Source organism: Aethalodelphis obliquidens, unplaced genomic scaffold, assembly GCF_003676395.1.
Source record: "Aethalodelphis obliquidens isolate GAN/ISIS:26980383/991018 unplaced genomic scaffold, ASM367639v1 scaffold43, whole genome shotgun sequence".
NCBI lineage: Eukaryota > Metazoa > Chordata > Mammalia > Artiodactyla > Delphinidae > Aethalodelphis > Aethalodelphis obliquidens.
In genome coordinates, this window is record NW_020837987.1 from 11,544,804 (window position 1) to 11,570,017 (window position 25,214).

Consider the following 25,214-nt stretch of genomic DNA (forward strand, 5'->3'; position numbering starts at 1 on the left):
ATCAAAGCAGATAGATAGCTTACTATGAGCTAAATCCTCACAGTAACCCTCCCCTTAGGTATCAATAGTTCATTTGACAGATGAAGGAACTGAGGCCCCAGTGACATAGAGAAGGACTATGAAAATGTGTCTCTGAATCCAAGGGCAGAGAGAGCTTCTAGAAGGAAGCCAGTCTGGGTGGGACTCAGTTTCTCCCGTTGGGGAATGGGAATTACCAAATAAACCTGCAAAGCGTGCCTTTTCCGCCAGGGGGCGATGGCGCCCCACAAGAGGATTTGGGGTGTAGAGGCGCCGGGGACCGCTGCGCCAGAACCCACCCCGGGGCAAGACCCGTGAGAAGGCGGCGGGCTGCCCTTTCGTTTCTCCCGACTCGTTTCACTATCGCAGAAATGCGGCAAAGGGCCCGCTGAGCGCGGTTCAGGTAACTCTGAGTCTATTTACGTTAGTTAAGGGGGAGAAAAGTTGTCCTCGGTTCTGTAATATATTATATTTCCAAGTTTGATTCCTATACTCTTCCCAAATTTAACTTTCAGATTCCGGATTCGCATCTTTCCGGCTCCCAGAGTTGCGAGTTCGAGTCTAACAGCTGTCCGTACTCTTATTTCCCCGTCCTTCTTCCAAACGCTCCAAGTTCAAATTCCAGTCCCAACCGAAGCTCCCGGGCGACTCCTCGAGTTCAGACCTTGCTCCACTCCCAAACCTTCCCCTAATCCCAACTTCGAGTTTCCTCTGCGCCTCCGAAGGATTGGGGTGGGGATGGAGAATATGGGCACACTTCGCCCCTAATTCCACCCGAGTGACTCTGGGCGGGGGGCATATTGCCGCCGGACCGAAGGCTCTGTTAGCGGGGGCGCGGCCGAGGGGCGCAGTGACCCGGCCGACGTCCGCACCCGCCTCTAAACTTAGCCGCGGTGACGCGCGGCCCGGAGATCGCGGCGGGTCCAGGGGACGCAGGGGCGCCCGAGCGGAGGGGGAACGGCTCTGCTCCGCGAGCCTCTATTTATAGCGCCTGGAGCCCGAAATAGCGCGAAGCCTAGCGGCCGGGATGACGCGGGAGCCGCAGGGGGCTGACTCACCCGGCCCCAAGCAGCGGCCCCCGGATGGGGGACAGTGGAGGCGCTGGACCCGACCCCGCCCCATCCCGGGCACCTCTTATGCTGGGACGTCCCAAGTTTCCACGGGGCACTGTGGATGGATATGCAGCAAAAGGAGAGATTGAGGTTAGATAAGAGGTGGGACGTCCCTAAAAAGAGCCCAGAATTGAGGAACTAACTTTACACAAGAAGAGGGCTTGGGGGACTTCCCTGGTGGTCCAGTGGCTAAGACTCTGCGCTCCCAATGCAGGGGTCCCGGGTTTGATCCCTGGTCAGGGAACTAGATCCCACATGCCGCAACTAAGAGTTCTCATGCTGCAAAGAAGATTCCAGCGTGTCGCAACTAAGACCCGGTGCAGCCAAATAAACCAATATTAAAAAGATGAACCAGATATACACACGTATTTCTCACCAGCAACAGGACTGAGGCATCTTGGGGGCAGAGAAATGGACACAACCGGCCAACCATCAGGCCACAGCTGTCCCCCTCTCCACTGGCCATGGCTCCTTGCATGCTGTTCCCACTCCCTAGAATGCCTTTCCCTGCCTCCCCAGTCTTAAGAACTCATGCTCCTCAGGGACCTGGTGCTAAAGGCAATGCCTCACAAATGAAAACTCTGTGACCCATTGGACTGGGTACCCCATGAGGGCAGGGCCAGGCCCTTCTCATCCATCACCATGTCCCCAGCACTGCCCAGCACAAGATAGGGCTCTGGAGAAGTTAACTGCATGAATAAGAAGTGTTGGTAATAAAATAAAATGACGTTTCCCAAACTATAATAGCAAATGTTTATTGTATGCTACATGCCAGGTGTGAGTCAGGGAGTTATTTCCTATGGGTCTCACTACAACCTTAGGAGGGAGGTACTTTTATTATTTTCATCATCACCAACCCCATGTTAGAGATGACGAAACTGAGACTCAGAGAATACCTTGCTTGTAGTCAGAGCTGTCTCTCGAACCAGGTCCCATGGCCCCAGAGGTGTTCAGTTCCCCAGATACTGTCTCTAGGCCCTATAGAACCCAAAGGTAAGGAGTGATTCTTAAAGTGCAGTCCACAGAACCTTGGGGGGTTCCCCAGCACTCTTTCAAGAGGTCCCCAAGGTCAAAATGATTATCATAATAATACTAAGACACCTCCCTTTTTTCACTCTCACTCTCTCCTGAGTGTTCAATGCAACCTGCAAAATATCACAACAGACTGAGCACCCAAGCAGAGGTGAAGACCCAGTTATCTTCTGTTGAACCAAACATTAAAGTGGGGGACTTCCCTGGTGGCACAGTGGTTAAGAATCCGCTTGCCAATGCAGGGGACATGGGTTCGTTCGAGCCCTGGTCCGGGAAGATCCCACATGCCAGGCAGCAACTAAGCCCATGTAGCACAACTACTGAGCCCACGTGCCACAACTACTGAAGCCCGCGCACCTAGAGCCTGTGCTCCGCACAAGAGAAGCCACTGCAATGAGAAGCCCGCGCACCACAACAAAGAGTAGCCTCCACTCACTGCAACTAGAGAAAGCTTGCGCACAGCAACAAAGACCCAACGCAGGCAAAAAATAAATTAATTTTAAAAAAAACCTATAATGAGATACTACTTCACATCCATTAGGATGGCTAAAGTTTAAAAAAATTAATTAAATAAAATCTTTTCTAAAAGTAAATAATAAAAATAAAATAAAATATTCTGTTGAGGGACTTTCCTGGCAGTCCAGTGGTTAGGACTCTGCACTTCCACTGCAGGGGGCATGGGTTCGATCCCTGGTCAGGGAACTAAGATCCCACATGCCGGGCAGCGTGGCCAAAAACATACAAAAAGTTTGTCGATTCTCTTAGTTTTCCTTTGAAATGATCCAAATGTTAGTTTTATGTCTTGCCTTCCCATCTTTACATCTCGTTTTTCTTGTCTTATAGCATTTGCAAAGACTTTCAGGACAACGTCAAATGGCAAAGTTGATCAATTCTCACATACTCCATATCACAGCCTTCTGAGATCTTATTTTGTTATCCCTATTTTATAGAAGGAGAAACTGGTTAGTTTCTATTTTATAGAAGGAGAAACTAAACAAGGTTAGTCTCTTGACCAAGGCCACAAAGCAAGGAAGCAAAGAAACCAGGACTCCAACAAAAGCTTGTGTTTTCAACCACTGCCTTAAGAGAAAATTCAATAGTCACCCTGTATTTCTTTAACAGGCAAAATACCCTGTGAGTTTCCACAGTGACCCCTGGATCTGGAATGAGGTTCTGGAGACCTGAGTTCTGGTTCTGGCTCTGCCTTCTTTCTGAGCCTGTTTCCTGCTGTGAGACAGAAGCTGAAAGCCACAGAAACTCTGTCTTCAGGGTGGAAGGAGACAGGCCCCTAAACAGACTGTATTTGTTTCCTGTGGCTGCCTAACAAATTACCACAAACTTCGTGGTTTAAAAAAAAAGAGAAATTTATTCCCTCACAGCTCTGGAGGCCAGAAATCCTAAAGCAAGGTATCAGCAGGGCCACACTCCCTCTGAATTTTCTCGGGGAAGATTCTTCCTTGCCTTTTCCAGCCTCTGGTGGCCCCAGGTGTTCCTGGGTGGCCCCATCACTCTCATCTCTCCCTCCAACTTCACGTGGCCGTCTCTTCTCCTATCTGTGTCCAATCTCCCTCTGCCTTTCTCTTGTAAGGACACTTGCCATTGGGTTTAGGGCCCACTTGGATAATCCAGGGTGATATCATCTCGAGATCCTAACCTTAATTATATCCGCAGAGACTCTGTTTCCAAATAAGTTCCCACTGACAGGTCTCAGGTGGACTTATCTTGGGTGGGGGGAAGGGCACACCATTCAACCCACTACACAGATCAAAACAGAAAAATGAGAACAGGACAATACGTGGCAGAGTTTAGACTGGGAGGTGTCCAAAGCTTTGTGATTGCACACACCCGTTCCAGTGGAGAATGTTGAAGCATTTGCCCTTGAGAGCCCAGAGTGGTCTGTGCGTCCTACCTGTGGCGGTTAGAAGTCCCGTGTGTCCCCCACGTTCTGGACATCTTCCACAAGGATGGGAAGGCTTTTTTTTTTTTTTTTTTCCGGTACGCGAGCCTCTCACCACTGTGGCCTCTCCCGTTGCGGAGCACAGGCTCCGGACGCGCAGGCTCAGCGGCCATGGCTCAGGGGCCCAGCCGCTCCGCGGCACGTGGGATCTTCCCGGACCGTGGCACGAACCCGTGTCCCCTGCATCGTCAGGCGGACTCTCAACCACTGCGCCACCAGGGAAGCCCAGGATGGGAGGTCTTTAAGGGAGTTTTTCATTCTTCAACTGTTAATGTGGAGTCGAGAGATTTTCTCTTTCACAAAATACCAAATAATAATAAAAATCAACACCCATACAGCACTTAATATGTGCCCTGTTCTAAGTGTTTAAATATCTATTAACTCGGGCTTCCCTGGTGGCGCAGTGGTTGAGAGTCCGCTTGCCGATGCAGGCGACACGGGTTCGTGCCCCGGTCCGGGAAGATTCCACATGCCGCGGAGCAGCTGGGCCCCTGAGCCATGGCCCCTGAGCCATGGCCGCTGAGCCTGCGCGTCCGGAGCCTGTGCTCCGCAATGGGAGAGGCCACAACAGTGAGAGGCCCGCGTACCGCAAAAAAAAAAAAAAAAAAAAAAAAAAATCTATTAACTCCTTTAATCCTCACAAAAAACCCTCTGATGTCTTGCTGGTGATTCTCCTTTCATAGCAGAATAAACTGAGGTGCAGAGAGGCTGGAGTGGCAGTTTGGAAGTTCCAGAGCTTGAACCCCACAGTCTGGCTTCAGAGTCTAGGATCTTAACCTTAAGCCATGCTGTCACCTGGAGGTACACTGTCCCATGTTAAAGCTGGACTTTGAGGAAGCCATACTCCCAGATCCGTGGTCAGGCACCGTCTACTGCCGTGATGTCCAATATGGCAGCCACTTGGCTACACGTGGCTTTTAAGCACTTGAAACATGGCTGGTCCAAAATGAGATGTGTCATGAGTGTAAACTCCACACCAGATTTCATAGACTTAGCGTGATTAAAAAGAATGTAACTATCTCATTTAAAAAACTGCTGAGGGACTTCCCTGGTGGAGCAGTGGTTAAGAATCTGCCTGCCAACGCAGGGGACATGGGTTCGAGCCCTGGTCCGGGAAGATCCCACATGCCGCGGAGTAACTAAGCCCGTGCGCCACAACTACTGAGCCTGCACTCTACAGCCCACGAGCCACAACTACTGAAGCCCACGTGCCGAGAGCCCGTGCTCCGCAACAAGAGAAGCCACCGCAATAAGAAGCCCGCGCACCACAACGAAGACCCAACGCAGCCATAAATAAATAAATTTATAAAGAAAAAAAAGGCTGACATTGAGTACGTATGAAATAATATCTTGCATCTATAAATAAATAAATTTATAAAGAAAAAAACTGCTGACATTGAGTATGTATGAAATAATATTTTGCATCTATCTGATTAAATAAAATACAGGAACAAATTATTTTCACCTGTTTCTTTTGGCTTTTTTTTTTTAGTGTGGCTACTAGGGCATTTAAGCTTGAATATGTGGCTAGTGTCCTATTTCTTATGGACAGTGCTGGCCCATGGAATTTGCTGTCTCTCCATCTGGGAGGACATCAGATGCTGGAGCGCCATGTGTGCCGGGACCGCTGAGCCTCGGGATTTCTTGGGATGTTCTGGAACAATCCATGTCAGAAGCATATTCAAACAGAGCAACTGACGCTCATGTCAAAAATCTGGCCTTAAAGAACGCTCTCAAATCCCTGCCTCCACCAGACCCAGGTGAAGAAGCTACTTAACCGAGAGAGACCACAGTGCCAGGCAGTACTTTGTGGCCACTTGGTATATGGAGTATATTTTTTATTCATAAATGATATACATGTGTGCCTCTACTGAGAGTGTTATAAAATAAAAACTTCCAAAACAGAGATAAAGTACTCATGGGTGAGCCAGGCTGCGTGAGATCACAAGTTCAAATCCTGACTCTGTCCCCTCCCTAGCTGTGATTCCTTCCAGGAGTCCCAGTTTCTTCATCCAGAAACTGGAAGTGTTTGTCCCTGTGCCCTGAGGGCTGTTGGGGGAACTCAGTGAGACGCTGCGTGCAAAGGGCCCGACATGTGGTCAGGCAGAGAATGAGCTACAACAGTGACCAGGTTTCTTGAGAGGCGGGGGCCCTGCTTAGGTCGGAGGGAGTCACGCCAGGTTTCTCAGCGGAGGGGATAGCTATGTTGTACCTCAAAGCATGGAAAAACAGTCACTAGGTGGAGAAGGATGGGAAAGGTATTTGCACAGAGGGAGCCGAATGTTCATGTCGGGAGGCATGAACAATGCATTTGGGGAAAGGCAAGCTGTTTGAGTATTGTTAGAGGGCAGAGTGAATGTGTGCTGGGGAAAGGGGTGGGGGGCAAGAGATGGGGTTGAAGAAAGCAACAGGCCACGGAAGGCCTCGTAGGTCACAGGACTAGAGCACTGGGGAACCGTAGCAGGCTCTGAGCAGGGGAGAGACCTGACAGGAGTAGGTTTGTGGTTTAGCAAAATCCTTCTAGATGGGAAGGGGCAGAACTGGGGCAGGAAACCAGGGATGAGTATAGACATGAAGGATGAAGTGGGGAAAAGGGACCAAATAGACAATTGGACCAGCGTAAGGAGGGGGAGGAAGGAGAATATATAAAATCTTTAAAAGATAGAATGGAGATGAGTGATGGGTTATGGGAGGTAAGGGGAGGAAGGTACCAGGAGGAGGCCTAGAACTCTGGCCCAGGAGACAGGGTCTATGTGGGACTACGGCTGAGCTGGGGACCTGGGAGAAGGAGGCACAGGTGTAGGAGGAAGCTGTTGAGGTCAGGGTGAAAGTCTGTGGGACAACCGGAGGAAGGCATTCAAGAGGCTTCTAGACACATGGGTCTGGAGCACAGGAGAGACGGTGAAGCAGAGGCTGGGAGGCCGACAGAGCTCAGACAGGGCTGAAATCCTGACAGTGGGAGAAAGTGGAAGGCGCAGTAGGGTAACTTCACCATCAGCCAGTGATGACAGCAGAAAGTGGTCCTGCCCGGGACAGTAGCCTTGGTATCAGGTTCTCATCCTGGTCCGTACCTGGGGACAGGAAGATGAGCAGACCCAAAATCCCCACAGGAGTGCCTGCCCAGTGGGGGGTAGAGGGCACAGATGTATACAAGCAGTACATGCCTCCCTGGGGGCAGTGTGTAATGAATGGGTACTTCAGGGGGTACAGTGATCCATTCCCAAGGACTAGGGGCAGTGGAAAGTGTCAGGACCAGTTCCTGGTGGGGGGGGGGCACAGAGAGGGAAAGCGAATTAACTGGGAGTCTCTCAGTTTCAAATGCAAACTAGTTTAAGGAAATGTATTGGTTCACATGATCAGAAGGTTGAGTACACCAGCTTCAGTTACAGCTTGATCCAGGAGCTCAAATGATGATATGAAGTCACTATCCCATCTCTGGGTTTCATATTTCTCTGATTTTTTTCCTCAGCAAGACTTTCCTTGAGGTAGCAAAGATAGCCCTAGCAGCTTTAGGCTCACATCTCATCCTCTTAGCCACCCCAAAGGGAAGAAAGTGCTCCTAGCCAATGGTCCCATCATTCGTTGTCCTAAATGGGTCACATGCTCACCTCTGAACCAATCACTGTCGTCAACGGACAGCCCAACTGGAATACTGTGATTGGCTGGGCCTAGGACACATGCCATTCCCTGGAAACGGAGGATGGGGTGAGCCCCAAGACAGCCAGGTGAACTGAAATTGAGAAAGCGGTGGTTTCCCAAAGAAGAAGGCCGGCAAAACTGTAGATGCCCATGTGGCTGGGAGGAAAGGAAGGTTGGAAAACAGATTTTCTCATACGTTAATGGGGCGTGGGAATAGTACCTCACCTCTAAGGATTAGGGTGAGGATTCCATGAATTAACGCAGGTGAGACATTTTAGTAGACTGCTAGGTAAACAGCAGGTGCTGGATAAAAGGTAGCTATTATTTAAAAACTAGTAATCAGTATTACTACTACTGATGATGAGTGGCTATGCTGGGAGAAGTGAGCTCCCAGCCTCAGGAGGAGACCAAACTGGAACTGAACAATTTAAGCAGTGAAAGCTCATGTAATCTACACTGTACAAGCTCAGTCCCCAACTGGTTCTTCTCCAGGCTTCTGTCTCCAGGTCTATGAAATGGGATGAGTGAGGGGACTGCATGAAACCAGAAGGTCATTTTAGAATGTCACCTCCTCAGAAAAAGGCCTTCCCTGACTACTCTTACCAAAGTATCCCCTTTATTATAATCTATCCTCCCATTTAATTTCCCTTACAGTGCTTACCCACAATCTGAAATCACCTTATTTATTTACTGTTTGTCTCCCCCATTAGAACGTCAGCCCACGAGGGCAAGGATCTCTCTTCTGCCTTGTTCACTGCTGTGTTCCCAGCACCCAGCAAGCCCTTGATAAATACTTGTTGAATGACTAGATAAATACTGCTTATAAAAACAGAGTGCCTAGTTTCCTGATAGGTACTGGGTTCTCCATTAAGGGAAGTGTCCAAGCTGAAACTGAAAGAGCGTACCTTGCAATTCATGATGCAATCCAGTTCCTCTCCAGGCCTCAGTTTCCTCATTTATAAAATGGGTGTGTGGCGGAGGTTGGGGGTCTGGGGGTGTGTGAAGTCTTGGCCCAGCCCCTGCCTGCTATCCCCGCAGGAGCCACCAGAGGGCGCAGCGCCTCTGCCCAAAAGTCGGCGCTCAGCCGCTTGAGTCCGGTTGGATGCAGCCCGGTTGGATGCAGCCCGGTTGGATGCGTCCCGATAGTCCTGGAATATTCTGAGCCGCGCTGGCTTCCAGGCGTCCAGGAACCCAAGAGTTCGTGCGGATGGGGGCGGGGGGGTGTCCGCGCTCCTCGAAGTGGGGCGGTTGGGCGGGAGGTGACTCAGGCGCGCGGCCTCGGCCCCCAGTTCTCGCGAGGGAGCGCGCACGGCCTCTGGAACTCGCGCGGCGCCGCGTCCATTTTTACCCGAGCGCCGCTAAAAATAGTCCTCGCGCTAGGAGCTGAGCCCGAAATAGCGGCCTCCAGATAAGGCAGTGCGACTCAGCGCTTCCGGGGAGCGGAAGGGGGAGGCAACGTGGGGCGGGGGGGCTGGGGGTGGGCCTGGGCTCGACTGGGCCTCGCCGCGCAGCCCCGGCCGGACGATCGGCCCCCGCCGTCGCCGCATTGACCCCAACCTGTCACCAGCCTCGAATCAGCACCCCCAATCCTCCATCCTCCCGATCCCCTGTCTCCTGGTACCCCGCATCCTCTGCTTCCCCTCCATTCTTCATCCCTGACCATTATCTACCTCCCCCTTCCCTATCCTAATCTTCACTCCTAGCCCTGACGCCCCCTCCCCGAGTCCTCAACCTACTCTCCCCGAAGTCCTGTCCCTATTCTCCCTCCCCAGCCACAGCACGAATCTTGCGCCTCTCTGAATCCGCCGCCCCCCTTCCAGTTCTTAGCTCCACTTCTATGGGGGGGGAGGATGGGGAGGTCACAGGAAGTCACACCAGACCAGCAAGCAGAGGGCTGGGGATGAGGCTCTGACTTCTTGCTTAGTTTCTACAGTGGATTGAGTGGGCTTAGTTCTGGGTCTTAGCCAGTTTCAGGGCTCATACTGTGCCCAGGATCAGGGATTCAGGCCTGGGCCAGGGTTGGGGCTCAGACTGGGGTCACACAGGTCTATCACCAAGGTTGGGGTCACCAGAGTCAGGGCTCAGCCTGGCACCCACTGTTTAGTTCAACAAACCCAATTCTACTATGATTCTTCCCTCTCTTGCAAGTCAGTGATGGGACACGACAGCTCCAGGCAGTGGGAACAGCCAGGAACCCTGCTCCCTCTGGGCCTAGGTCTCCCTCTTGCACTTGGATCTTCTGGGCACCTTCCCACTCTGATATCCTGTGACTCTTTCAGTGCCCACTCCAAGTATCAGCCTCAAGGGTCTTATATCGCATTTACCTGAGATTCAAAGTCTGCATCCTTCTAGTCTCTGAAATATCACAGGACAGAAACTGCCCTGACCTGTGTGAACCCAGGGAGCACAGTGTAGTAGACAGATGTTGCTTCGGTGAAAATTCAGGCAGAACTCTTTGGCTGTGGATGGAAGGCAGCCTCAAGTGGTGTCCCTGTCCCTAGTGGACACCAAGCTTTAGCCAGGTGTCCAACTGTTATGTTGTCTGGATGGGACTCGACTGCCAGGCAAAGGGACTGAGCTGGAGGATCCTTTAAGGCAAGAGGAATCATGTAGTTGGATGAAGGAATTAGGAGGCTGGAAAAGTCAACAAGGACCAGACAGAAATGGGCCCCATGGGCCATGGTGAGGAGCCTGGGCCATGGTGAGGAGCCTGGACACACAGTGAGGAGCTCCCCCAAGGGCACTGGGGAGCCATGGCAGGTTCTGAGCAGGGGAGGGACAGAGGAAGGTTTAAAGACCTTTCTGACTGCTTCCTTGAGGTAGACTGAGGAAGGGAGGGGGAAAGGAGGGGCCTGGACCTAGGTAGGAGTGGGAGGAGGGGAAAGAGGAGGAGAGAACAGATTTGAAAGTCAGTGAAGGGCTCCCCTGGTGGTGCAATGGTTAAGAATCCGCCTGCCAATGCAGGGGACAGGGGTTCGAGCCCTGATCTGGGAAGATCCCACGCTTTGCAGAGCAAGTAATCTCTTGTGCTACAACTACTGAAGCCTGTGCACCTAGAACCTGTGCTCCCCAACAAGAGAAGCCAGTGCAATGAGAAGCCCGTGCACTGGAACGGGGAGTAGCCCCTGCTCATCTCAAGTAGAGAGAGCTGGTGTGCAGCAATGAAGACCCAAGGCAGCCAAAAATTAATTAATTAAATGCTTTAAAAATTGGGGGAACATGTATTGGCAAATACAAGAGTATACCTTGACAAAGTAAATTCTCTTCCTTCCTCTGATCCCCACTTCTCACTGTTAACTATTTCTTGTGTACCTTGGCCAGTAGGATTCATTGAGCTCTCACGATGTCCCCAGCCTGTGCTAAGCCTGTCACAGAAATGACCTTGCTCAAATCACTCACCACCCAGTGTGTTGGCCAGGCACCATTGCTATACCCATTTTAGAGAAGTGAAGCCTGAGGCTTAGAGAAATGCAGGGATGTGTCCTATCAAGGGCCTGGCTTTGAAGGTTTTTCAAAATTGAAGGTATGGGAGCAGGTGAGATCAGAGAGGAAAAAGTCCAAAGGGCCAGAGCCCAGGGGACTGGAGGGGAGTGGCAGGGAGTTCAAGGGGGCTGCCTGGAGGAGGAGTGAGGAAAGCTAGGAAGGTACCTTCCAGAGCCTTCTGATGAAGGGCTTAGGTGGAAGTAAGTCACTCTGTTTGGGAGGCTGAGGTACCCCTGGCAGCAGGGCAGAACCCTCTCCTCAGGCCCCAGAGGTGTTCATAGGAAGAGACTGAGGCTGCTTGATGACATCTCAGGGACACGGTGATAGCACAGCCGGCTGTTATGACGTCTGAGTGATTCGCCACCTGCCTGTTATGACCAGCATCTCTAGTCATGCCGCATGGGGGGGATGAGGATGGGAGGAAGTGACAGGCCACAGGGGGTGGGGGTGACAGGGATGCAGTCATTTAGAGACCAGGGACTCAGCAGCTGAGAGATGTGTTCTGCCCCCTGCACTAGGGAAAGTTGGGTGAGAGGATCCACGTTTTGGTGTTCTGTTTAGTGAAGAAGGTCTACTAGTTTCAACAACGTTTGGCTGGGATGGAGTAGGTCTGGGCTCAGAATCAGGGGTCAGCCCAGAGGCTGCTGAGATCAGGGACATCTGTTTTGTTTGCTGCTGGGTCCCCATCACCTAGGACATAACTGGCACACAGTAGGGGCTCAATACATCTTTGTTGAATGACTGAATCAAATGAAAGGGGTCAGCACTCTCTGGGCCTCAGTTTACCTTTTTGCCTAACAGCCCTGGCCATCAGGCCACCTCAGCCAATGGCGTTGCTAGGGATACCCCTCCCCACCTAGGGTCTCAGATCTCAGTCCTCGCTCCCGAGTGGGGTGGGGGTGAGCAAAAAAAGGAGTTAGTGCCTCTGATGGACTCCGCCCAAGTGTGATGTCACAAGCCGCTCTGGGATCCCGACCCGTGTCGCTCCCTTGGGATGGGGCGTGGAGAGGAACCCGGGAGTCCTAACTTCCGCCGCTCGCCGGGGCCTGGCACTGTTACATAACCCCCGACGTCGCGTCCCCAGGGATGTCGCCGGACGTCCTGGCCAGGCTGGGGACAATGGGCGGGGAGAGGCCCTCCCGCCAGGAGCCTGGAAGTGGCAAGGGCACCCTCTCCTCTGATTCACCCTTGTTTCCGGCCCGTTTAAGCCTCCTCCTTCTCCTCAAGAATCCCTATCTCCCCCAAACTCTCTACCCTCACATCTTGTCCTCCCTAAATTTCACCTCTTTCCCCGAGCCTGGAAATATGTCCTCTACCCAAACTCCCTGCCCTCACACCAGTCCCCTGTGATTTCTGAATCCCCTAAACGTCCAGTTTCCCACGCCCTCCTTCACTCACCCATCCGCGGGCCCCTCTCCCGGGTCCCTCAAACTAGCCCCCACTTCCTACCCCGCCCCCGCCTTCCCAATCTCCTCCCTTGGCTCCCCCAAACTTCCCCCATCATCTGTCTCCCCCAAACCCCTTCCCACCTCCCTCAAACTGACCCCGAATACTCTTTCTCGTCCCTAATGCCAGCCCTCTCTTGTTTCCCCGAAACTGCCCCAGTATCTCTACCTCGTTCCCGCCAAATCGGGTCCCCCATACCCTCCCGGCTCCAGACAGCCGCCGGGTCCCCCGGCCCCAGGCCCCCGGCCGCCCGCGCCCTTCGCCGGCCCGCTCCCAGGCCCGGCTCCGGTTCCCAGGCCGCCCTCCCGCGGTGGCCTAGAGACCCAGTTTGCAGCGGCAAAACATTGGTCTCCGGGCAACAGGCCCCGCCCGCCCCAGGGCGGCCCGCTGCGAGCCCAGCAGCGCCGAGGCCGAGACTGCGCGCGGAGGCGGGGCGGGCTCACAGGGCAGGGGCCTTCGCCTCCGGAGGCCCGCAGGGCGCAGAAACCCGGGGAGACGGCAACGCGGAAGTAGCGATTCAGGGCCCCGGAGCCAGAAAACCTCGAGAAATTCGTGGAGGCTGAAGCCACAGGGAGCTGTCTGGGGCGCAGTGATAAAGAGACCGCGCGACAAAGCAAACAAGGACCGGGCCCCGAAATAAACTCGGGGATGGCGAGGCTAAACACAGACACCCCACGGGTCCGCAGGGACGCCCCTGAAGGCAGGATAATCTGCCTCAGCTCGTCTGGGCCATTGCGCTTCTGTCTCAGGGGCCTCCCTCTCTGACCCTCAGTTTCCGTATTTGTAAAATGGGTAGCGCCCAGCACAGAGGGCTGTCGTGACAATAGGGCTGTCGTAAGGATTCAGGGAATTCACCGACCTGGAGCTCGTGGCACACTCTTGGCACATCCCATCCGTCATTCATTCGTTCAACAGATATTTATCGAGCACCCATTATGTGCCCTGCACTGTGGTAAGTGCTGGGAATTCAACAGAGAGCAAAACAAAGATCCCTGTCTTCGTGGGAGCTTCCACTTTGGGAGTGGGGAAGGAGGTGATGGACGATATAGAAGCACAAATTAGCACATTATGTAACACGCTGGAAAGTGGTCATTGCCGGGGAGGTGGAGAGGGAGGGAGGGTTGGGGCAGCCGTTTTAAATAGGGTGGTCAGAGAAGGCCGACCTGAGAAGGTGATGCTTGAGCAAAGACTGGAAGTTGGTGAGAGAGGAGCCTGCAGATATCCCGGCCAAGAACATGCCCGTCAGAGGGAGAAGCGGGTGCAAAGGCCTTAAGGTGGGAACATGCCTGGTGTGTTGGATTCACAGCCGGAGGCCCATGTGGTTGGAGCAGAGAAAGCAAGGAGAGAGGGAGTGTCAGAGACACGGGGCCTGTGGGCCATGGTGAGCGCTTTGGTTTTTATTCTGAGTGAGTTAGGAGCCATGGGAAGGTTTTGAGCAAAAGAGGGACATGGACTGATTTTGATTTAAATAACCTCCCTCTGGCTGCATGTGGGGAATAGACTTTGGGAGGCCAGAGTGGAGGCAGGGAGACCAGTGAGGATCCCCAGGCAATCGTCCAGGCAAGAGGTGATGGTGACTTGGAAGGTGCAGCAGGGATCAGATTCTGGAGGTGTTTGAACATAGAGCTGTAGAATTTGCTGACAGGCACATTCATGGCAAGCCCTCAGTAGATGGCATTAGTTACCATGATGTTAGGGGGTGCTCACAAAATCTTCATAGAAGTCCTTATCATCCCCATTTTACAGATGCAGAAACTGAGGCCCCAGGAGGTCACTCAACTTGCCCAAGGACTCAGCTCAGTCTGGCTCCAAAGATGGTACCCCTCTATTAGGTTGGCTATTCCCAAATCCAAAACACCCTCAGAGTCTGGAACTATACCTAAACTTATCCATGTGGGCCCCAGGACCCCTGGAGCTATATCCTCATCAACCACACCCAGTGGGCGTAGAAAGTGGTGGCCTGATGGAGAATGCTGCCTGACTGCTGTTCCGGTTGTCAGGTAGTCACCCATGCTGGCCCGGAACACTTGCTTAAAGGCAGGCATGTACATGTAGAGAGGGTACACCCAGAACCTCCCAGCCCAGCATCCGCTTCCCGCACTCAGTCCCAGCACTGGACCCAGGCACACCCCAGTGCTGCCTGCAGTGACCTGTTTAATACAGTCACACACTCACAGGCAGATAGGTACGTGGCCCTCCCCCGTGGAGGTACCTTTTCAGGTGATGTGCAGCAAACGCAATTTCTGGCTTTATCTCTTTGTGTTTCCATATCTCTCGGTCTCTTTCTCTCTCTCTCTCTCTCTCTCTCTCTCTCTCTTTCTGTCTTGCTATCTTTGTCTCTCTCTGTCCCCACCCTGACCCCCAGATCTGTCTCTCTGACTCCTCACACTCAGGACCCTCTACCTGCAGGGGAAATCACTCTTCTCCCTGGCCACGTGTCTCCGCAGAACCTCACCTATTATGTGACATCAGAACCTGGCATCAGCCAACAAGGACCTACAGTATAGCAGAGAAAACTATACTCAATATTTTGTGATAATCTATAAGAGAAAAGAATCTGAAAAATATATATATATATAAACTGAATCACTTTGCTGTACACCTGAAACTAACACAACCTTGTAAATCAACTATACTTCAATTAAAAAAAAATTTAAAAAAAAAACTGGCATTGGGACACATGTGTGGAGGCCTCAGGTCAGCTGCTCAGAATTACTCAGGCAGGATCTCACACGTCATAATCCCTGCCACTTCTTTCTCTGAGATTCCGACCCACAGCTTTTGGGTGTGGGACTGGGGCAATCCACTTTTATCAAGCTCCCCAGGTGATGGGGACTTGCACTAGCTACTCCATCTAATTTTGCACAAAGGGAAGAGCAGAGGTCCAGAGAGCAGAGAAGCCATCCCAGCACCCCACAGCACTCAGCTGTGAGGGGCTTGGAGCTGTCCAGAATCGATGGGAACAAGTTTGGGAGTTAAATTAAATAATAAAAGAGAATCACAAAGACACAGAGGCAGACCCAGAAGACTCAGAGAAAGGGGAGTGGGAGGGGGGGCAGAAATCCAGAAAGGGGCTCAGGGGAACAGAGACACAGAGTGACAGAAATGCACAGAGATGGTGCAACAGAGACAGAGAGACAGGGGTCAGAAAGATGCAGAGAGAAATTGGAGGCATATTAAGAGACAGAGACTGAGAGACAGTCATTTCGGGGGATAGGGAGACCCCAAGAGGGGCACGTTTTCAACAGTATACATGTGGCCCACATTTTATAGGCTCTACTTCCTAGAAGCCACCAGTGCCGTAGTTTGACAATTGCAGGCTTACCAAGCCAGGTTCCCTCCCTAGGCCCTACATGTAGGATGCACGTTAAACACGTTTATATAACCTGCCCTCTGTGCAGAATCTAGGAGCTTTACATAACATAGCCCCATGAGTCATGCTGCAGACGTGGGGCAGTGACCTGACACGCCCAATGAGAGGGGACCCCTCACCCAGGACTGTTACCTGGAAGTGACTCTGTGAGAAGTGAGAGATCATAGGTTTCACTGAGGAGGACGTAGAGGGTCAGAGAGGGCAAGGCACTTGCTCTGGGGTCACACAGCCAGGGTCCAGTAGGGCAAGAATTCCAACCTCATCTGCCTGATTCCATTGCCTTTGCACCCCAAGACACCAAGAAAGGCAATGACTGCCAATGCCCTGTGATGTGCTCCTTTACAGACTGGAGGAAATAATAAAAATATCAGTGATAATATGACAGCCCCCGTGTATTAAGAACGCTGTGCTGCAATAAGTACTTTACAAACACCATATCATTTATTCCAAATCCCAGTGAAGAAGGGACAGAACCCAGTTGTTAAATAACATAATTATACTTGTTATGTACGGAGCACTTACTATTTACTAAGTGCTTAACAGGATTTCATACAGTCACAATTCTGGAGGCGGGTGATGTTTTCACTCCCAATTCAGGAAGGAAAGAGGCTCAGAAAAAGGAAGTTACAGGTCAAGGTCACAGAGTGGGTATTTGAACCCAGGTCTCTCTCTCCGTTTATTTCTGCCACCTACTGCCCCGTGGACGTGCGTGCCCACAAGTGCGCCTATGCACATGTGCAATCAACCTAACATCTTACACTAACATCTCAAAAACTTTAGTCCAAATATCAACAGCTCCTGCCTCGTATTCTTCCTCTACTCCAAGAGGGCATAACCCGGTCTCCAATCCCCTAAACCTCCCCGACACCCGGGGAGCAACCCTCTCCTCTCCCAGCAGCGCCTCAGTCCCGCGACGCGGTCCGAGCTGGAGCCAGTAAAGTGTTCCTGGCCCTTTAAGAGAAGGAACAGTCGGCCGGCGTTGCCCGGCAGCGCCACGGCGGTTGCCAGGCAACGTCAACAAACGACACGGCCACTGTCTCCGCACACCCCCCTCCCCCCGCCCGCGCCGACGCGGTGACGCGACGGGCTGTGGAACGCCGTCGCTTAGCAACGTGAAGGCTGTTTGTCCCGGGCCTGGCCGCGCGGCCGCACAGGGCGCAACCAGGACCAGCCAGGGCGGACAGACTGGCCGGCCGGGAGCCTGGTGGTGGGGGGTGGGGGGGCGCTGCGGTGATGGGAGCGGGGGAGAACCAGGTCCCCAAATTGCCGGTTTCCCTTTAGACAGCCGCCGTCTGCTTGTCACCCGCTCCTCCTGTCTGACCTGGGACCGCCTCCGCTGGGTATCTGTCCGTCTGCGCCCCCTCGTCCCAGGCATGTCTGTCTGTCCAGCATCTCCTGCGCCGTGGCTGTCTCATATTCCCCCAAACAATAACAACTGAAATAGATCCAAGCACTCTTCTCTGGCCTGCTGCTTTTGCCTCCGACTCCTGGGTTTCTGGGTGCACTGTTCCGTTTGGGGTCCCAACCAGTGGAGACAGGCACAGTGAACAACCTGTGCGTGCCCATACATACTCAGAGCCACAGCGCGAGAGCTCCCTCCCGTTCCTTTCCCCGCTCCCCTCGGGTTTTCTTTTCTTGCGTGTCTTTCTGGAGGCTCTTTCATCAGACAAGCAGCCCGAGGTCCTTCCATCCTGTGTCCAGGAAGCTGTCCACAGCTGGAAGGCTTTAATAGCTCATCCCCAACACACACCCCCGACACCCCCCATTCAGTAGCTTCATGTGACCAGGGCTGGGGCGAATGTCCAAGGAGAGAGAAGAAATTGGGTGTGTGACTGTGAATGTCTGTGACTGTTGGTGAGTGATTCTGTCAGTGACAATGTGTCTACCTGGGATTTCCTGTGTGAGAGCATGCTCAGGAAGGCTTCCTTCGTGTGTGAGAGCAACTGCTGGACTGAGTGAGTGGTTTCCCCAGTTTGCATTTGTGTATCTGGATGTATGGGTATTTGAGCCCTGCTGACTTGTGTTCATGTATGTGTTCGCGTGTGTGTACTTGTGAGAGTCTTCTTGTGTGGTCATACATGAAACAATGTGTGTGTGGGTACCTATGGATGTGTACGGTTTTGCCTCTGGCTTGCATTTCTGGCTGTGTGTGTATGTGTGTAGTTCTGGATCTCAACGTACGGTCATCTGTGTGTAACTATGCAGGTAACTGTTTGTCAGCCAGTTGTCTCTCACAGTTCTTTCCACAGTGTTTATCACAATTTTTCATTATATATTTGTTTGTTTACTGTCTCCCCAACTGGGCTGCGTGCCCCATGAGGGCAGGGCCCAGGGCTGTTGTGGTCACCACTGGGTCCCCAGCACTGCCCTGCACACAGTAGGTGCTCAGTAATTATTTGTTGAGCAAATGAATCAGTGACTCATGTGTGTCCATGTCAAGTGCACACATTTGTGTAACTGTGTGAATGGTTCTGTGCTTCTGGGTGGCAGTCTCCTCTGTGTGCCTTCCAGCTTTGTAGCTGCATCTGGCTGTGTAGCTCTAATTTTCAGCACCCACCACACTGTGAAATATAGCAGAGCTTCAGTCAATATTTGTGGACTTGAACTGTATTAGCATTAGGACCTCTGTGTACCTCAGGTTTCTCATCTGTAAAATGGGAATAATTGTACTCACTCATGGGACTGCTGTGGGGAGTAAATGAGTTCATGTAGAGAACATTTGGAAAGTGCTCGGCACAGAATAAATGTTTACAAAATACCACACTTGACTGTCAGCAGTATTACTACTTCCTCTCTGTGTGCCCCTGTATGCATGTGTCCAGAATCCGAGCTACAGACTCAGGCGTGGTTCTGAGCTAGTGGGTACCAAAATACCTCTGTGTGTCAGTTTCCTTCCTACAAAATGGCAACAGGCCTCCTCCAGGGGTGGCTGTGACCAAATGAAGCTGTGTCTCTAAGTCTTGACCCTGGTGTAAGGACCTAGGGAGCGCTCAGTGTCTGCAAGGCCAATCATGATCATCACTGTGAAGCTCAGGTTCTGGGGAAGGCAGTGGAGGGGCAGAGTTTGGGGATGGGGAAAGTAGAGGTTCAAATCATTCAATGGGACTGGGAATGAGTAAAGTCCATGAGGGAAGAAAAGGCTGCAGCAGGCTGGCTGAAGGTCAGAATCCTGAAAGGACTTCCCTCAAGGGACGGTTTGGGGGCTAAGGATTAAAAGTAACTGGAACTGTTTGGAGAGCTGCCTGGAGGAACAGAAACCAGCCTGAGTCTTGCAGGCTGGTGGAATTTCGGGAGGGGGTAACGATAGCAATAATAATGTTGTACAGTGTTCAGGCTCTGATGGGCCTTTGTGAGGAATTTCTGTCTTGTTCTCAGCTCTGTCTCTGTTGCCTAGAGAGCCTGACACAGGGGAGGTGCTGAGAACATGTGTTTGAATGGCTGATTGAATGAATGAACGAATGAATGAATGAATTTCATCCTACAATAACCTGTGAGTTCTGGTCTCCAGAGGAGGTGAGGAGGTCCTGGTGGGCTGCCACCAGGTGGGCCCCTAGTCTCTGAGATCTGCCTGGTGCCTGTCCCCAAGCCCGCTGTTCCCACAGCTCACGGGTGTGGAGGGTGTGGAGGGCGTGGAGGAGGCCGGGAAGGGAGGGTCAGGCTGCTGGCTGCCGGCCCTGGAGAGCTGCCCAGAGTGTCTGCAGGAGGGAGAGGGTAGCTCAGGCGCCTGAGTCACCTCGGAGAAACCCCGGCCGCATACCTGGCCGCTGACATCACCGGCCAGGGCACCCCCCAGTGGCCCAGACAAGCCGACTGAATCACAGGTGGAATTCAGCCACCCGGGGCGGCGCGGGCACGTGGCCCGCTGTGAACCCCCCCATGACACCCCCCCCCCGTGTCCGTCTGGCTGCGGGGGCCGGGCAGGCCGCATTCGGGTCAGTGAGGGGGCGTGGGGCCTGAGTCAGGGACGGGGCAGCTCCAGCCTGAGACCACCCAGTCCAGCCGCAGGCGTCCTCAAGGTGCAGGAAGGGGAGGCGGGGGAGAGCCGGTGGGGAGGCCCCTGGGCCGTGAAGAGGAAGCCCGCTCGGGTATGACTGGGAGGCTGTGGGTTGTGGCCAGCAGCTGGTTGACCTGCTGGGGGTGGGATGGGGTCTGGGTGTTTGCGCAGAGAACAATGGAATCACCATACGTGCGCTCACGCATGCAAACACCCCAGAGCGGGGAGGCCCTGCCTCCGTCCACCCACAACTGTGAAGCCTCACCACCTGGGTTGTAACCGGCCCTCACTCCGCAGAAACCCACAGGTCAGGCAAGTTCCCTAAGGGCTCCTGGCCTCAGTTTACTCATCTGTTGAGTGGGGATAATAATAATTGCCATTGTAGCTTATACTTACAGGGAATATACTTTCTGCCAGGCACTGTTCTAGGCATTTTTACATACAACCTCATTTACTCCTCAAAATGCTGGGAGGGAGGTGCTATTATTAACCCCGCTTTACAGATGAGGAAATTGAGGTCCAGAGAACTTAAGTTACTTGCCTGCTGTCACACAGCTAGTGCCCTCCTTATAATGGTATTGGAAGAGTTAAACAGGAAAATACAGTGGATCTGTATGTAGCACCTGGCACCTGTTTAGTTTTCTTAAGTGACTGCCAGCTATATTATTAATTCTACTCATATTATTTTCACTCAGAGTGCAGCTGGAAAGGTCTCCAAAACTGTTATCCGCACCACCTTGGTCCAGTCCTTCCTTTTAGCTTCCCACAGTCTCCTGCTTCCCCTCCTTTGTTCTTACATGTCTACAGTAGGGAGAGAGGGACTTTCCGGGACTCCCTCCTTATCTGAATCTTTTCAGAACTTGACAGTAGTCCAAACGCCTCCACCAGGAAGTCCTCCTGGTTTGCTCAGGCCTCCCTGAGCACTCCTGCCACCCAATGCCTGGAGTGGTTATAGTCAGTGATACACCACCACACTGTGAGGGTCTGGGTTGGGGTGGGTGAGAGGTTGGCCCCTACAGTGAGGGGGTCCACAGCGCACCTGGACCAGGGCCTGAGACAAGGCAGCATCTGAGGGTGGCCTCTACTTAGCTGTGTCTGCATGCCCGCACATGTGAAACTGTGCGTGTGTATAATTGTGAGCATACATGGGAAAGAGTGTACACAATAATGGGATCTGAGTGTGTGATGCTGTATCTGTGTGCCTTGTCCTGTAGGCATTTATGCAGATCTGAGCAAGACAGATATGTTTCTGTCCAAGGCAGTCTGTCAGAGTGTATGAATGAATAAATGAGTGGATGGTGAAGATTCATTTAATCAACAAATATTTACTGAGCACCTGCTGGGGACTTGGCCGTGACCTGGACAGCCTTGGCCTGGGCCTGAATAATAATATAGACCAGTGAAGAAGACCAGACTGTCCCCAGACAGAAATGAACCCAGAGAGGCAGAGAGGAGAGGGGGGCTCTCAGGGGGAGGGGTACTGACCCAGGGAGGGCCTCCTGGAGGAGGGGATACAGGAGCTGAGAACTGGAGGAAGAGAGTATGAGCTAGAGGGAGGAAAAAGGGGCATGCTCCAGGCAGAGGGAAGAGCACATACAAAGTCCCTGAAGACTAGGGAGAGAGACCACGGCATGTAGAACATGGCGAAGAGGAGGGGGAGGTGAGGCTGCAGCGGTCGGCCTAGGCCAGGTCATGCCGGACCTTGTGGGCTGTGGTGAGTGAGGAGTTTGAATGCAGGATGCAGGGGTATTGGGAGGGTCAAGCTAAGAGTTTCCAATCTGGACCACTCTGCTTCCCTGAAACACCACAGACACCCCCTCCAGGAGGCAACCAGGATTGCTCAGTGGGGAGTGGGCCCAGCCAGCCAGTAACACTCACTACTCAATGCTGGACATGGAGAAGCCAGCAGTTACTAACCACCTGGGCTCTACCCTCACGGAGGTCACAGCAGGACACACACCCAAACATGCACACCCCACTCCTCTCGTGCTTCAGAAATTCTCACAGACATTTCTTTTGGAGCCAGAGCCTTGGCATCACCCAGGGGCTGCATGGAAACACAAAAGACTATACCAGATGTGAGTCGTAACCAGATTCCCCAGCTTACTTGATTTCACATAACAGCTGAGAAGCACTGTTCTCAGGTTTAACCTCCCCGTGCCTCGGTTTGCTTCTCTGTACAATGGGGACAATAACTTACTTATGGGGCTGATGTGCTATGAGGATTAACCGAGATAATGCATGTGAGCAGAGCTAAGTGTTTACTTTCCGTATCTTCCTCCTCATTTTTATTATGAAATTTCAGAACTGGAAAGGACTTTCAGAGCCCATGGTCATCCAACCTTCTTGCTTTATGGATGGGGAAACTGAGGAACAGAGTAGCAAGGGTTTTGCCAAAAGAAGAATGGAAGAATGCTGAGGGCTCCCTTTGGCAGAGTTGGGTCCCCGGGGCTATTTACAGGATGCTCTGAGCAAACAGAGCTGGCACTGCCACCCCACCCCCAACAGGGGCAGAAGGCTGAGGGCTCTGCCTGCTCCCACACACACAGATACAAGCCCTCGGGAGCCAGAGCGGGGGTCCTGCCCTCTCCCCTACACTCAAGTCCTCCTCCTCCTGGAAGTTCCCTGGGATTCAGCCTCATGGCAAGAGACTTGCCTTGCCCATGCCATGCTCTGGGCGCAAGGTGTTCACGTCCATGTGTATGTTTGAGTAAGACTCTGTGTGTGTGTGAGAGTGTGAGTGTGTGTGTGTGTGTGTGTGTGTGTGTGTGTGTGTGTGTGTGTGTGTGTCTCCAGGGCCAATTTTTACCTTAGGCCCTAGGGCCCATGATAATTTTAGAGGCCCATGAAAGTGTTTAATTTCTTTTAAAATCAAGGAAGAACTAAACTTCTAGGTCAAATGAAATGCTTTAATATTTAATATTTGTCTTTATACCAATGTAGTCATGATAAATAATTTTAAAGATGTCTTTATGGAGAAAGAGGCCCACAAAGGCAAAAGTGCCTGGACCCATGAAAGCTATGATGGGATCTTGTGTGTCTCTGCTTCTGGTCACGTCTCTATGAGAGTCTGCAAAGGTCACGGTTCTATGAGGGTCCGCAAAGGTCTGCATAGCTTTGTTTCAAAAACAAAATAAGGCCTTCCCTGGTGGCGCAGTGGTTAAGAATCCGCCTGCCAATGCAGGGGACACAGGTTTAAGCCCTCGTCCCAGAAGATCCCACATGCGGCAGAGCAACAAAGCCCTTAAGCCACAACTACTGAAGCCGGCTCACTTAGAGCCCGTGCTCTGCAACAAGAGAAGCCACCACAATGCGAAGCCTGCGCAATGCAAGGAAGAGTAGCCCCCGCTCGCCGCAACTAGAGAAAGCCCACGCGCAGCAACGAAGACCCAGTGCAGCCAAAAACAAAATAAATAACTTTTTTTTAAATTAAAAAACAAAACAAAACAAGTGCCTACAATGTGCCAGGCATGTTCCCGAAGCTTTACTGATATTCATTTCACATAATCCCCTCACCAGCCCCATGAGCTGGGCACTATTCCTGCCCTCCTTTCCCCAGTGAGGAAACTGAGGCTCCAGACATCACTAGCTCAAGTTCACCCAACTACTAAGTGGTGGGGCCAGAATGTAAGCCCAGGCCACCTAGATTCTGGGTCTGCCTGTCGGGGGTTGAATGTCCAATGTCTGCATGAGTGTGACCATCTGTGTGTGGATATATCGACATATATAACTCATTTAATAATAATTAAAAGCAAAGACTCTGAAGCCCCGCAGGCTACATTCTTATCCCAGCTCTGCCACTAATTTGCTGTGTGACTCTAGGCAAGTGACTTCACCTCTCTGGGCCTCCATTTCCTTGCCTGTAACATGATAGTTCCTACCTCATAGGAGTGTTGTGAGAATTAAATAAGTTAATATGAGTGCTCAGAAGAATTACTCTTGTTATTGTGTGTGAGGAACGCCACGTGCATCTATAGTGAGGATGTGTGTGTCATGTGTGTTGGTAACCGTGTGAAGGTGTGTGTTTCTATCTGCAGGTGTGTGTGCGCGTGAAGCTGTTTCTCTGTGTGGCGGTGTGTGTTGCTGCTTGTGGGTGGATGTCTGAATGCCTGTGTGCCCCTGTGAGAATATGTGTGGATGTATGGGCCACCTGGGGCGGGGTGTGAAGGTCTTTGGGCAGCTAGGGTAGGTATTTGTGTGTCTCCTTTATTCCGTGGGAGAGGAGATGAGGGGCTTGGACAGGACAGGAATGAGGGGTCACTCCCTGTCTGATGCTGGGGCCGAGTCACTGCCTGCTGGTGGTTGCCGTGTCATCTCCTAGTCCCTATCCCTCCTCCCAGACTGGTTGCAGACAGAGGGGGCGTGGGGGAAGAGGTGTTTGAGGCTGGGCTTTTGTCTGGAAACCTCAGTCTCCCTGTATTGTCCCCCTGTCCCCTCAGCCTTCCAGGTCTCCCTACCCCTTCCCCACTATTGGGACAGAGAATCAAGACTCTCCTGGGAATTAGGAACCACCCAACCCCTCCAGCTTGGCTTCATACCTGCTGTGTGACCATGAGCCAGGCCGTCCCCCTCTCTGGGCCTGTGGAATTCAACAATTTTAAAGTGCTTCACCCTCTGTGCCCTGGCTGGGCCAGGCTCTGCACTGGGAGGCAAGGGCCAGGAAGTCAGGTTTCTGAAGCAGCTAGTGAGATCCTTACCAGTGGATGCCTAAGAGTTGGAGGCCATGGTGTCTGAAATACCCTAATTAGACTCTTGAACTACATTTCCTAACTGGGTGGCTAGGTAAGCAGCTTTCCCCTCTGAGCCTGGGTCACAACAGTGTACGCTGTGAGCAGACAGGATAGGTCTGCAAGGCTTATAACTCCCCACCAATGGAACTGTCATTAAACAATCCCAACACCCAGGTTTTTCAGGGAGTTTCACTGAACCAGGCAGCTCTCAGAAGTCAGGAAGAGAATAGGAATCCTGGGTTTGAATTTCTTGATGGGATGGGATGAGATGGGATCTTGGGCAAGTCACAAACTCTCTATCATTTTCCTCTTTTATAAAATGAAGATTTTTTCCTCCCTTAACCTTCCAAAGCTGTTTTAACGATTGTAAATCTTGTATTGAAAGGCTTAGTACAAGAGCCGGTATTTGGTAAGTGCTAAATACATGGCA

General features: G+C 52.2%; 1 long non-coding RNA gene across 1 annotated transcript; it reads left to right on the forward strand.

Annotated features, from left to right (window-relative positions):
- The first annotated feature begins 10,696 nt into the window (after positions 1 to 10,696).
- Positions 10,697 to 15,235, forward strand: LOC113606033 (uncharacterized). Its single transcript, XR_003427432.1, has 3 exons — positions 10,697 to 14,068; positions 14,434 to 14,504; positions 15,081 to 15,235. It is a non-coding gene; the product is annotated as an uncharacterized LOC113606033 (long non-coding RNA).
- The last annotated feature ends 9,979 nt before the right edge of the window (positions 15,236 to 25,214 follow it).